At 40.7% G+C, this 11,947-nt stretch overlaps 1 non-coding gene across 1 annotated transcript; it reads right to left on the reverse strand.

The window, feature by feature from the left end:
- Window positions 1-203: 203 nt before the first annotated feature.
- Window positions 204-276, reverse strand: trnaa-cgc. Its single transcript has one exon. It is a non-coding gene; the product is annotated as a tRNA-Ala (tRNA).
- Window positions 277-11,947: the final 11,671 nt, after the last annotated feature.

Below are 11,947 nucleotides of genomic sequence, written 5' to 3' on the forward strand. Positions count from 1 at the left end.
TACACTATAAAATGAATTGACTGTGTATTTTGTGGGCGAAATTGCGCACAGCAATGTCCCACAAACAGTCGTGGATTGAGTGAACAATTTTTTTTGAAGAAATTATTATCCCTGGAAAAGCGATCTGACAATTGACTTACGACCGGGTTCCTACTTACTGCTAGGTAAACAGGCGTGTGGAGTAAGGAAACTTGCCCAATGTTTCGCCCTGCCGGGAATCGAACCCAGGTCCTCTCGCTTGCGAGGCGAGTGCTCTAACCACTAAGCTACAGGACTCCTAGGATAAGAATATAACAGAACTGGGAAAGACCACTGTGGGGCATCTGGCTGGGATTGAAGTATCGTATTGTTTTCTACTTATTTGCCTTTCTAGGGTTTGCAGCTGTGGCTAATTTGTACAGGAGGAAATGTACGGTTAAAGTAACAAAATCCTAATGAATTGATCCGTGCTTGAATGCAAAACTGATTTAATATTATCTAAAGTTTAAATGGTTCTGTTCATTCAAAAAAGCTTTGCTATTAAAGGCTGAACAGCAATTTGTAGTAAAATTATTGGCAAGCCAAGTCCGTGTATGAATGGGGAGGAAAAGATGAACTCCGCAATTGGGCTGGTGGCAGAATGTACATGCTTTCCACACCGTGAAATGACCTTCGGTAAACCACTAATTGGGCAAAGTCACAGAAAACAACCAGGGAAAAAGATGGCATGGAATATTAGCTGAGGAAATATTAAGGCTATGGGTAGACTCACCTGAGTCTAAATTCACTGTATTTATTGTAACGTTTCCGAGTGTCCATGTACATTTTCAATGCAGCCTTAATTTTGAAGCTAACTTTTTTTTGTAAGCTCTTTTAAGAAGTGCATGCAATTGGCTTCAAACTCGAAACCGAATTTGATTAATTTGCCAAATTTTATACGTTCTGAAATGCAACACAAATGGAGTCATAATCATCTCTCTATTTGATATTGTGCCCTTAAACTTCAGGAGAAGGTCTCAAAGCGCTTCACAGGGTATATTGTAAAGTGAAGTGACTGTGTTTCGAAGAAGAACGTAAATCTTGTTCCATGAGGGAATCCACCACCCCTCCCCCCATGTGTTGTGTTTAATGATGTCCTAGTTCAGTGGCTCAAAATTACTTAGTCCATAAATAGAGATTTATCGTTTTGGTTCTCACTTACAAAGGGAGACTTTTAATAAGGAGATGAAGGCAAAAGTATACACCTGAAAGTGAACCGAGTGAAGTTCAGCCAGTGTTAAGATATCTATATTTCCAGGCTGTGAAATGTAACTTTCTATGGTTAATTTCTTTTAAGAAAAGAACCCGTTTCTCACAAAATCATTATTCGTTATTCTTTGTTATACCTGTGGAAGACTTTGAAACAGTCCATGATGTGATAAAGCATTATATCAAATTGCAAAGATCATTATTATAATTATTAATAATATTTTTTTGTTTGAATTAGCTGGGGAAACCCATCACTACGCTAAAGAGTATTCAAATCAGACAGAGCTCCACATAAGCATGCCACCTACACAAGGAAGTTTCCTTAGTATTAATAAAACCGTTTTCCAAAATCTGACAGAACAATTATTTCTAAGGTTTGTGTTTAATAGATAATGTAAGTGGCAGAAACTCATGGGCTGCCACATTACGCTGAAGGTTCTTGTATACATAATGGGCTGGAACCGGACTAAACTGTGTAATCCAAGCAAAGAGAAGTCACTGAATGGGATCTTGCCACAAAATGCAATTCGGTTAATAGGAGTAAATGTAATAATAATCCTTGCGTTTGATATAGTGCCTTATCACATCGTTGAGACGTCTCAAAGCGCTTCACGGAATATATAGTAAAGTGGATTGATTGTGTGTTTTGTGGGTGAAACGCGACAGCCAATTGTGCACAGTAGCATCTCACAAACAGTCGTGGATTGAGTGACTGCATTTTTTGGGGGAGGGGTTATTACCCCCGTCCGGGAATTGAACCCCGGTCCTCTCTCATGCGAGGCGAGCATGCTAACCATTAAGTTACGGGACTTCACGTGAAGTTAGCTGAAGTTTATTAGAAAATGAATGAAGTCAGAGCTTGCAGTTTTATAACGCTTTAACACTTTGAAAATTCTCTAAGCACCTGGCAGAAAATTACTAACCAAGTGTAGTAACTGTTTTCCTAAGCAAATTGGCAATCGTTTGTGATAACACGGCTCCCACAAACAGCCATAAGTTCAAGGAACAAATAGTAGGATTGTTGGCCAGGACATGGGGGTACAGGGGATGGTGGGGAGGGCAAGTCTTCCCGCTGTGCTGATAATGAATGCACATTGTCATGAAGATGAACTGGTGTGAAAGGAAGGGTGGGTATTTAAACTTCCCGTGTGCCGTTTCCATGTAGGGCACTCTCTCTGCGGTACTCGCTGGAGCAGAGATTGAGCGCAGGCCACCTGGACAAGGTAAGATTCGGGATCCTGGGATTTGGGCCGTTAAAATCCCCAAATCCCATAATTCCGAAAGATGCCACCTTCCAGGGAATTGCAACTCCTACAAACAACTGAGCCAAACTGTTGTCCATTTTGTCAACTTTTATTCAGTTTTTCAGCCATTAATTGGTCATTTCTTCGTGGGACATGGATGTTGGTGGAGTGTGAGAGTTTGACAGAGGGAGGTTATTCAGCTGCACCCATGCACCAAAATGCTGTTATAACGAGATTTTGAGTTTAATGGCTTTTAATGGTACTTATAGAGAAAAATACTAGCGTTTTATGCATGCGTTTTTAAAATCTTATCACCATTTTGCCCCAATCAGTGCTTTAAAGTGTGTACAGACTGAGAAGAGTGGACTGGTTTGAACCAGAACCTTTTACATTAGTGAGTATTTGTTTTATTTAATGAGCTGAAAGGGAGTTAATGATTCAAAATCAAGATTTACATTTACCGAGTAATTTATTCCATTTTTCAGACATACCGAACACGATCGGCCTGACACTCATTTATTTGGATTGATTTCTAAGTTAACACCCAGTTAAAAGAAAGATTAATAAATAACATTCAAGTGTTACATTAAAATCCAGTTTGCTTCAACAACGACTAGAAATGAACTTTGACTCATTAACAGAAAGGGACCCTAAGTCACAAGAGGTGTTGCTACACAAACACCTCTCCAGATAAATTAGTTTTGTTTGGGTTCATCTGAGCTAAGAAGCTGGGGGTCAGGACCTGCAGGTGGCTGATTTGGGTGCCTGGGTGTGAAAGGGGACAATGCCGACACTCGCGTGTCTTTCTTCTAAACAGTGACTCTTAGGCCTACATGGAAAAGTCCCTAAAATCCCTCAGAAATTCTTTCTTGCTCTTTCCTGGATATCTTTCCGAAGCCAAGGACACTATATAAGTGTAATTTGGTGGTGTTGTTGTTGCTCTCACGATGGTCAGGTAGGTAAAGTCATCATATGTCCCAGTGAACTACTAGGCCCTACAGGATGGAAGAATGGAGATCTGAATACTGAGGTTCAACACAGCAGATAGTGTAAGACAATTGGCTTCATTGCCATGGGTTAGGGAAGAGGAAATTAGCCAGAATTTCCTCTCCAGGCATGTGTGGATGTCGTGGGAGGTACCGTACTTCGGATGAGATGTTAAACTGAGGACCGTCTACCTGGTCAGACAGATGTTAAAAAGGTCCTTTGGCACTATTTTGAAATAGTGAACAATCCCTCAGATAAAATTATTCATTCGCTTCAAGGCTGTTTGTGGCACATTGCTGTGCACAAATTGGCTGCCACATTTGCCTACAAAATACATAGTCACTACACTTTGCAGTAAATCCTATGAGATGCTTTAAGATGTCCTTCTGATGAGAAAGGCTCTATATCGAATGCAGTGATGCTGATTATTGCATTTAGTGAAGACAGGATTGGGCTCAGTTGTGATGGCCAAAATGGTCAATTAATACATCCAAGGCTGATGTATGAATATAGATCACTTTGGGTGACACACTGGAGAACATCTGATGCCTGCTGAACAATACCTCAACACAAGGTAAAAGATTCAAAATATCTTTAAGGGAGGAGGAGGGGAGAGGACAAAAGTGAGACAAGACTAAAAATGGATCAATTAAAATGGTTTTCTACAGTGTGTGTAAAAAAAATATCAAATTGAAAATGAAATTCCCATGCATCTACCAAGTGCCCTTACTGTTACAATAGACATAGTCGTATTTCTTGATACAACCATCTGTCCATTCGCCTGATGTGTGCAAATGCGAATTAAGATAGCCAAATAGCCAGGTCAGGAGTGAAAAACAAGTGGGTTAATGTGATACTCTCCATATCATGCTGATACCTAATAAAGCTCCTTAATGAGTCCATTATTGCCTCCCTGTAGTTTACAAATTGTATTTAGAAAATTTTATTCCAGGGTGAATATATGTTAATGGGATTTTTATTGATAAAAATATGGATTCTGGTGTGGCTGAGACTTAGTAATACGCCTGGCAGATGTTAAGAAATGTTACCATAGGACAAAAACCTGGGAACACAAATGACCATTTCCTCCATTCCTTGCACAGAATATGAACAAGCATTCTCGTTCAGATTTCCTCTTCTATACTGACCCCTTTGTTAAACGGAGAGTCCGGCTTTGATCCCTCTGACCCTCAGTCCTCTTTCTCGGATGCTGATCCAGGCCACCTTAAACGGCATTCATTCGCCCAGCAATAGCTAGTTCATTAGCAGCCTGCTGCACATAGTGCATCAACCACCCTCAGAGAAACATTCTTCTCATCTCCAGTTTAGATCTAAACCGATGAATATTGTTATTTGTTGTATTCAAGTTCTCTGGCCTTATTTCCACTAAATTAAGTTAAATACGGTATCCTGCTTACATTAACCTCACCCATAGCTTTCATTATTCCAAATACTATAATCCAATCTCTCCTCTTCTTTTCTTCGAGTAGGCATTTCTTGAAGGGCTGAATGGCCTACTCTTATTCCTATGTTCCTCTTCAATTGACTCTTCTCATAAATTAATCTTCTGAAACATGAATCAAACCTCTGATCATATCCTATGGCCTACCATGTCCATTTCCATTGCCTGGATCATGTCCTTTTTGAGAATTAGCGATCAGAACTGGAAACTGTGTTCCTACAGCCTGCCTCACCAATGATCTGTATAGCATTAATATAACTTATTGTGACTTGCACTCTAATGCTGATCAAATGCTTCTCAGTGCTTGGTTGGCTTTGTTAAGTAGTTTCCGTACAGTGACTTTTGGAATTAATGTGCTCTCAAAAGTAGATGGACATCTGCTTCTATATTTGGTGGGAACAGGCCTCAGCTAATGCAAGTTTGAGAGAGAGAAAGATTTTGCCATGAACAATTTATCTCAAGGGGCCTGGAATACAAAGGGGAAGAAATTATACTTCAGCTGTATGGAGCATTGGTCAGACCCCATCTGTTTTGCCCACCACACCTCAGGAAACATATATTGGCCCTGGAGGGGCTGCAGCTCAGGTTCACCAGAACGTTACTAGGCCTTAAAGGGTTACATTACGAGGAAAGGCTGCATAAACGTGGATTATATCTCCTTGAGTTTAGAATGTTGAGGGCTGATTTGATTGAGATGTTTAAGATGATAAAGGGTGGTAGAAATCTGGAAGTCTCCATACTTTCAGAGTGAGGTTACTAGATTTTTAGTAGATCAATAAAGGTTTCCCCATATCAGAAGCCAGAAATTGGAATTGACAGGATTAGTTGACGTACAAATCAGCCATCATCTAATTGAATGGCAGAACAGGCTCGAAGGGCTGAATGTCGTACTCCTGTTCCTATGTTCCTAACAAATGGCAAAACACTGCAGCTGTGCAAAGAGGATCGAAGGTCATAGGGTCAAAGATTTGGCTTCAACTGGTCCAAGTGCACTTTTCACCAGTAGTAGAGGTAGTACCACCATCCATTGGATATCCTCTTGTTTGAGTGTCTGAGAATATGTGGACAGGAGGTGAGAGAATGATTGGTGAATAAATAACTAGAGAGACTGAGCAAATGATGGCCAGTTGTGTATTTGACTAGATATCGGTTCAGATGAAGAAGGTCCTTTGGGCTATTTGATCTTATTGTTCCAGAGTACCCACCTAACCATTCTCTCATTACAGCATAATAATAATAATCCTCGCATTTGATATAGCGCTTTTCACGTCGGGAGGACGTCCCAAAGCGCTTCACAAAACACACTGTAAAGTGAATTGACTGTATATTTGTGGGCGAACGCGGCAGCCAATTGCGCACAGAAAATGACCAATTTATTATTGTTTTTGGTTTTGGAGGTATTATTATTAGGCGTGTGGAGTAAGGAAACTTGCCCAAGGTTTCGCCCTGCCTGGAATTGAACTCAGGTTTCTCGCTTGCGAGTGCTCTAACCACTGAGCTACAGGACTCTACATCATCAGCATCAAGCTGTTTCTCAAATGAATCCAGCGAACTGACCTCAACCCCCTTCTAGCAAAATAAACCATGACGTTATAAACCACGGGAGTGTCTTCTTAGACAATTTGATGCGTGGAACTCACTTCCTACTAGCTCCCGATCAATATAATAATGAACAATACACTCCATTAACTCCTATCGGTAATTATTTAATTGTCTGCCCATCACAATTAAACACAATTTATTTCTGTCTGTTGCAATCAGATTCATTGATGAGTTGAACAAATCCTGAGTTCATTTTCCCACCGTTGACAGGCTGAGTTGCAATAAGACTTCAATGAGGTTTGTTTTCAAACAGTATCGATTTAACCTCAATCTTCAAAGTGCCAAAATGAGGGTGAGACTTCAGTTGCTACGTCCCACAGCCTCTGGAACATCCTACCTCTGCCTATCCTCTCTATCTATTTTTAAATTCCATCTTAAAACTTATCTCTTCGACCATGGCCACATCCCATTCCTCCGTCTGCCTGGGTTAGCTTTCAACCCCGCTACTGTTTCAATAAATTATCCTGTGTTGAGTGCTATATCAATGCAGCTTGTTGTGAATTGAACATTGTAAATACTTTTAGATTGAAACATTCTTAGGCTTATGCAATTTGGATACTCAGTTGACAAACATTTGTCACACAATTTTAATTGGTAATTTCTCTTGTGAGCAGCTCTTACTCTGCCACTCTGCTGATGTCATTAATTATTTCAGATGCCAAAGGACATGTGATGGAAGTGATGCTCTCTCCAACAGTGTTTCATGCCATACTCCTTCACCACCACAGATACGATAGCCCAAATAGCCTCCTTCACGGCTTAAACTTTCATAAATAATTTTGGTTTACTGAAGAGTAATCCTAGTGCATCAGGGAGAATAAACTTTATAATAATAATAATAAACCTTGTATTTGATATAGCATCTTATCAGATTGTTAAGATGTCTCAAAGCACTTCCCAGAATATATTGTATAGTGGATTGACTGTGCATTTGTGGGCAAAACACGGCAGCCAATTGGACCATTTCTGGATTTGGACCATTTGCCTATATTGGGAATTAACCAATATCAAAATTGTATACAAATTGGTGTGTGTGTCTGCAATTGTGTCTGAATAGATGAAGGCCATCTCTCCTGTGTCAAATTCCCACTGTTCTCTTATGAGTGTGAGAGAAACTTAATTTGCGAGCTTGGCAGGCATGAGTGAGTTATCGTGTCCTGGTTACAAGCGAGAGGGCAGTTGGAATGCTCCAGCAATCTGTATGATATTCTGTTTATTTTCCAGCCAGCACCGTGAGTTACCAGATTGCATTGCCTGTTGTGGAATACTTTCCCATTTGAGTGCAGTTCAGGAAGCCCTCTGGACACTGCTGTACTGCAGCACAGACCCAACAAGGATCCGAGCTGTGTGCTTCAATCAACATAAGGCACCCTGTCTCATCATAACTCCAGCCATCAGTGGAAACGATGGGCCAATGTCAATCCATTATTAAAGGGTCACTGTCTTCGTGAAAAACTGATTTTTTCTATACTTTACTTGTTTACAAACCCAGAAAGGATTGTATAAAAATTGGCTTCCGAGAGCGTCAACATGACATGTGTGTTTGCCACTTTGAGGATGTGGATTATTATAATAAATAATAATTTATTATATGACCATTGCATTATTTTCATAATAATGATGATGCAAAAATTATTATTATGGTTGTCCTTTTTTCCCAAAGATCGGTTTCCCAGACTCTTGCTTGATCTAAATGGAATATTTGTGCCAGAAATTGCAAATGGAAGCTGCGAGATGCAAAAAACGTCTCTAACTGGAAGTCCCTCAGTGTGACGCACAGTAACTACCTTCAGAGTTCCTGCGGATTGAGATGGCAGACTTCCTGAGGGTGTTGATGCCCTAGGGAAGCAGAATATTCAGTCAGGTGCTTTTGAGGTGGTGGCGATCAGTGTCATTGTGTCATTAGTTTCCACACGTTCAACTTCCAAGAAATGAACACTAGATGAGACAAGGGAGAGTGGCGGGACTGAGAAAACTAATTAGTAGGCAAACGGTTGAGATTGAGAGAGGCAGGCTAGCAAATTCATAAGGAGAAATAGTCTCAGTAGAGATGTGAGCTGTCACAGATAAACCTCTCTGGCTGAAAAGGCCAGTGTACGCTGAAGCATTTGTAACGCATTATGATTCAATAAAGGTTCCGCAGTTCTCAAGGGGTTATTAATTAATCAGAGGCTGTTGGCCAAGAGACTGAAGACTTGCAGTTAAATTAGATATTCATGTGTGTACCTCTGATATTAAACAAATGCAGTGTGATATGGTTAAAAAGTTCAGGTTCAAAGCACATTTTAGTACAGAGGAGATCATTTGGTCCTCCATACCTGTGCTGGTACTCTGAAAGCACTCTCCATTTAGTCTTATTTGCATGGCTCTTCACCTTACTCTTTATATCTTTGCTTTTCAATTCACCTCTAGTCTCATCCCTCTTCACTCCTTACCTCTGCTTGCAGTCTGACTCCGTCTTTGTAAAGGGCTCTGAGGCATGTGAAGTTTATTACTCTTTATAACATTATTATGGTTATCATTGTTATAATAATAATAATCCTTGCATTTGATATAGTGCCTTATCACATCTTCAAGACATCTCAAAGTGCTTCACAGAACATACCGTAAAGTAAATTGATTGTATACTTTGTGGGCGAAATGCGGCAGCCAATTGTGCACAGGAGTGTCCCAATTTTTTTTAAGGAATTATTACCCCCAGAAAAGCGATCCGCCAATCAAATAACAACTGAGTTCCTACCTTCTACCATGTAAACAGAGGCATGTGGAGTGAGGAAACTTGCTCAACATTTCGCCCTCCCAGGAATTGAACCCAGGTCTCTCGCTTGCCACAGGACTCCACATAGCAGCATACACCTGATGGATGCCCAATACCAAGCTGCCAATCTTCTTGTATTATCTTTTAATTGCAAACTCCTTGTGTAATATGTATACACAAACATTCCTTTCTCTGTGAAAAATTAAAGGCAAAAAGTCTCCCCCATCATTTCCTAGAAACTCATTCTGTCATTTGAAGGTGCTGTAATTAAATGAACCATGTAATCACATGATAGTTATAGTGAATGACAGAAGACTTTGAGCATTGTTTTCCTTTTCTGCGCATCCAGAGTGCTGTAAACCAGCAGTCTGTCTTATCAGCTGCTGTATGTGCATTTATATTACATCCTCGGGCTAGAATATTATAACAAGCTGGAGTGGAGTGGCATGACACAGAACTAGTTAGAGTATTCGCTTGTGTTTTTTGAGTTTTACTCCGCCATCACCTAAAAAGCGATAAATAATAATAATGAGCCTTACATTTGATACAACACCTTATCAGGTCACATCTCAAAGCGCTTCAGAGAATTTTTACTGTGAAATGGAATGACTGCATTTTGAAGGAGAATGCGGCAGCCAATTTACGCACAGCAATGTCCCACAAACAGCTGTGAAGCGAATGACCGATTTCATCTGGAGATTTGTTGGCCTGCACATTGGGCGAATCTCTCTTCTCTTTTTGAAAAATACCATTGAATTTTTTAACCTGAACAGTCGGACAGGTCTTATCGTTTTATTGGGAGAATGTAACCTCCAACAATGCAGCAGTCTCCCAGCAATACATTGAATGTCAGCCTAGACAATGAGCTCAAAGTTCCCAACGTGGGGTTTTGAACTCATACGCAGACTCAGAGACAAAAGTGCTACCCACTGAGCCAAGCTGACACCTGGCTAATGGGAGGCAAGCTCAGTTATTGAAGTGCAATAGTCCCGCTCTGGGTTCTTTTGTGTGTGGAGAAAAGTATGGGATTTGTGGCAAATTTATTTGATTAAATTGGTCATTTCTGGTTAAAATGGATCTAGTGCAGCCTGAAATGATCAGTACCCTCATGTTCAGAGGAGCAGAACTTCAACAAGTTGGCATCTATCTGTGCAGGGTTCTGGATTCAATCTGTGCTTCATTCACTGTTAAATGAGTAATAAACAATTTGTACCCAAGCAAGATACAACACAGCTTCAAAATAAGGCAGAGTGTAGGCATTTTCCGGGCAGGAGACATGGAGCAGGCCGGAGCCTGCTGAGCGGAGGGAGCAAACAGGTTGATAGTGGGTCAGCAGGTCAGAGATGTAGGAGGGGGCAATGCCGTGGAGGGCCTTGAAAGTGAAGACGAGGATTTTGAATTCTATCCTCTGAGGGATGGGGAGCCAGTGGAGCCGGGCGAGGGCGGGGATGATGGGATCATGGAGCCTGGTGCGGGAGAGGACACAAGCTGCAAAGTTCTGGATAATGTACAGCTTGTGGAGGGAAGAGTTGGGAGTTTCCGTAGTCGAGCCTTGAGGTGACAAATGCGTGTATGATCTTAACATCTAAGATCTCACAAACTGAAACTCCCAAGTGGACTAAGGTGGTAAAATGTTATTTATTTAGTTTATTTCACATGGTTGTTTATTTTTGGTAGAATATCAGAGAGTGTAAAATGCAAATTGTGCTCAAATTCTGCGAATATATATTTCGCCGTCAAAATATATAGAATAGAATTATTGTGAAGTGCTTTGAGACGTCTCAAAGACATGATAAGGCACTATATCAAATGCAAGGATTATTATTATAATACATATGTATCGTAAATGTATTGTAAATCACTGTGAGATGTTATTCAATGTGAAGGGCACTACTGAAATGCAAGCTGTTGTTCTTGTAGCTTTGTGAATTATATATGTGTGTGTATATATGATATACACAGTATATATTGTAGATATGAAAGAACGTTGCACTTCAAATATGAAACAGCTGCCAGCAAGTCTACTCACCTGTATAAAATCCGCAAGCATCTGGTTCCCTCTGTATTTCACAGAGAGAGCGAGCTTGCCCTGACTTTTCTGCAAGCAGAAACACAACTGTTTGCTGAGATTTCTTCGCGACAACATTTTCTGAAAAAGAGAGAGAATAGATGTTCCTTGCACTTAGTTTTTTTCCCCCCTCTCTGTTTGTTTAGTGGATATTTAAGAAACAGAATGTGCTCTGTCGTGTTAAAGTTCATCCGTGGTTAATCAGAAATGAGTACTTGAACTCCTTGTCCATGACAGTAAGTCACATTAGTCATTCAGCACCAGAGCTGGGAATTACTGCACTCTGCACAAAAGCAAACCTTTTAAAGCGTGCAGGTGGACTGGGTGGCACAATCTGTTAGAACATTGTCCTCTCACCTCCGGGACCCTGCTTTGGAATCCAGCCCAGACAGTGAGAGATGAAAGACTTCCTCTCTGACAAGCGCAATGGGTCTCAGTTGAAATGTACTTGGACTGCCTCGATCGAGCTCCCAGTGAACATGAGACCCGAACGCTAAACTCAGAATTGCCCTCGCATTTGGCACTTATTTGCACTATGCCCTGCAATGGATGAACCTGCCACTAAATGCAGCACATAAAGCACCCCGCCAGCTGTGGTT

The sequence above is a fragment of the Callorhinchus milii genome, unplaced genomic scaffold, assembly GCF_018977255.1.
Source record: "Callorhinchus milii isolate IMCB2004 unplaced genomic scaffold, IMCB_Cmil_1.0 Scaffold6, whole genome shotgun sequence".
NCBI classification, from domain to species: Eukaryota; Metazoa; Chordata; class Chondrichthyes; order Chimaeriformes; family Callorhinchidae; genus Callorhinchus; species Callorhinchus milii.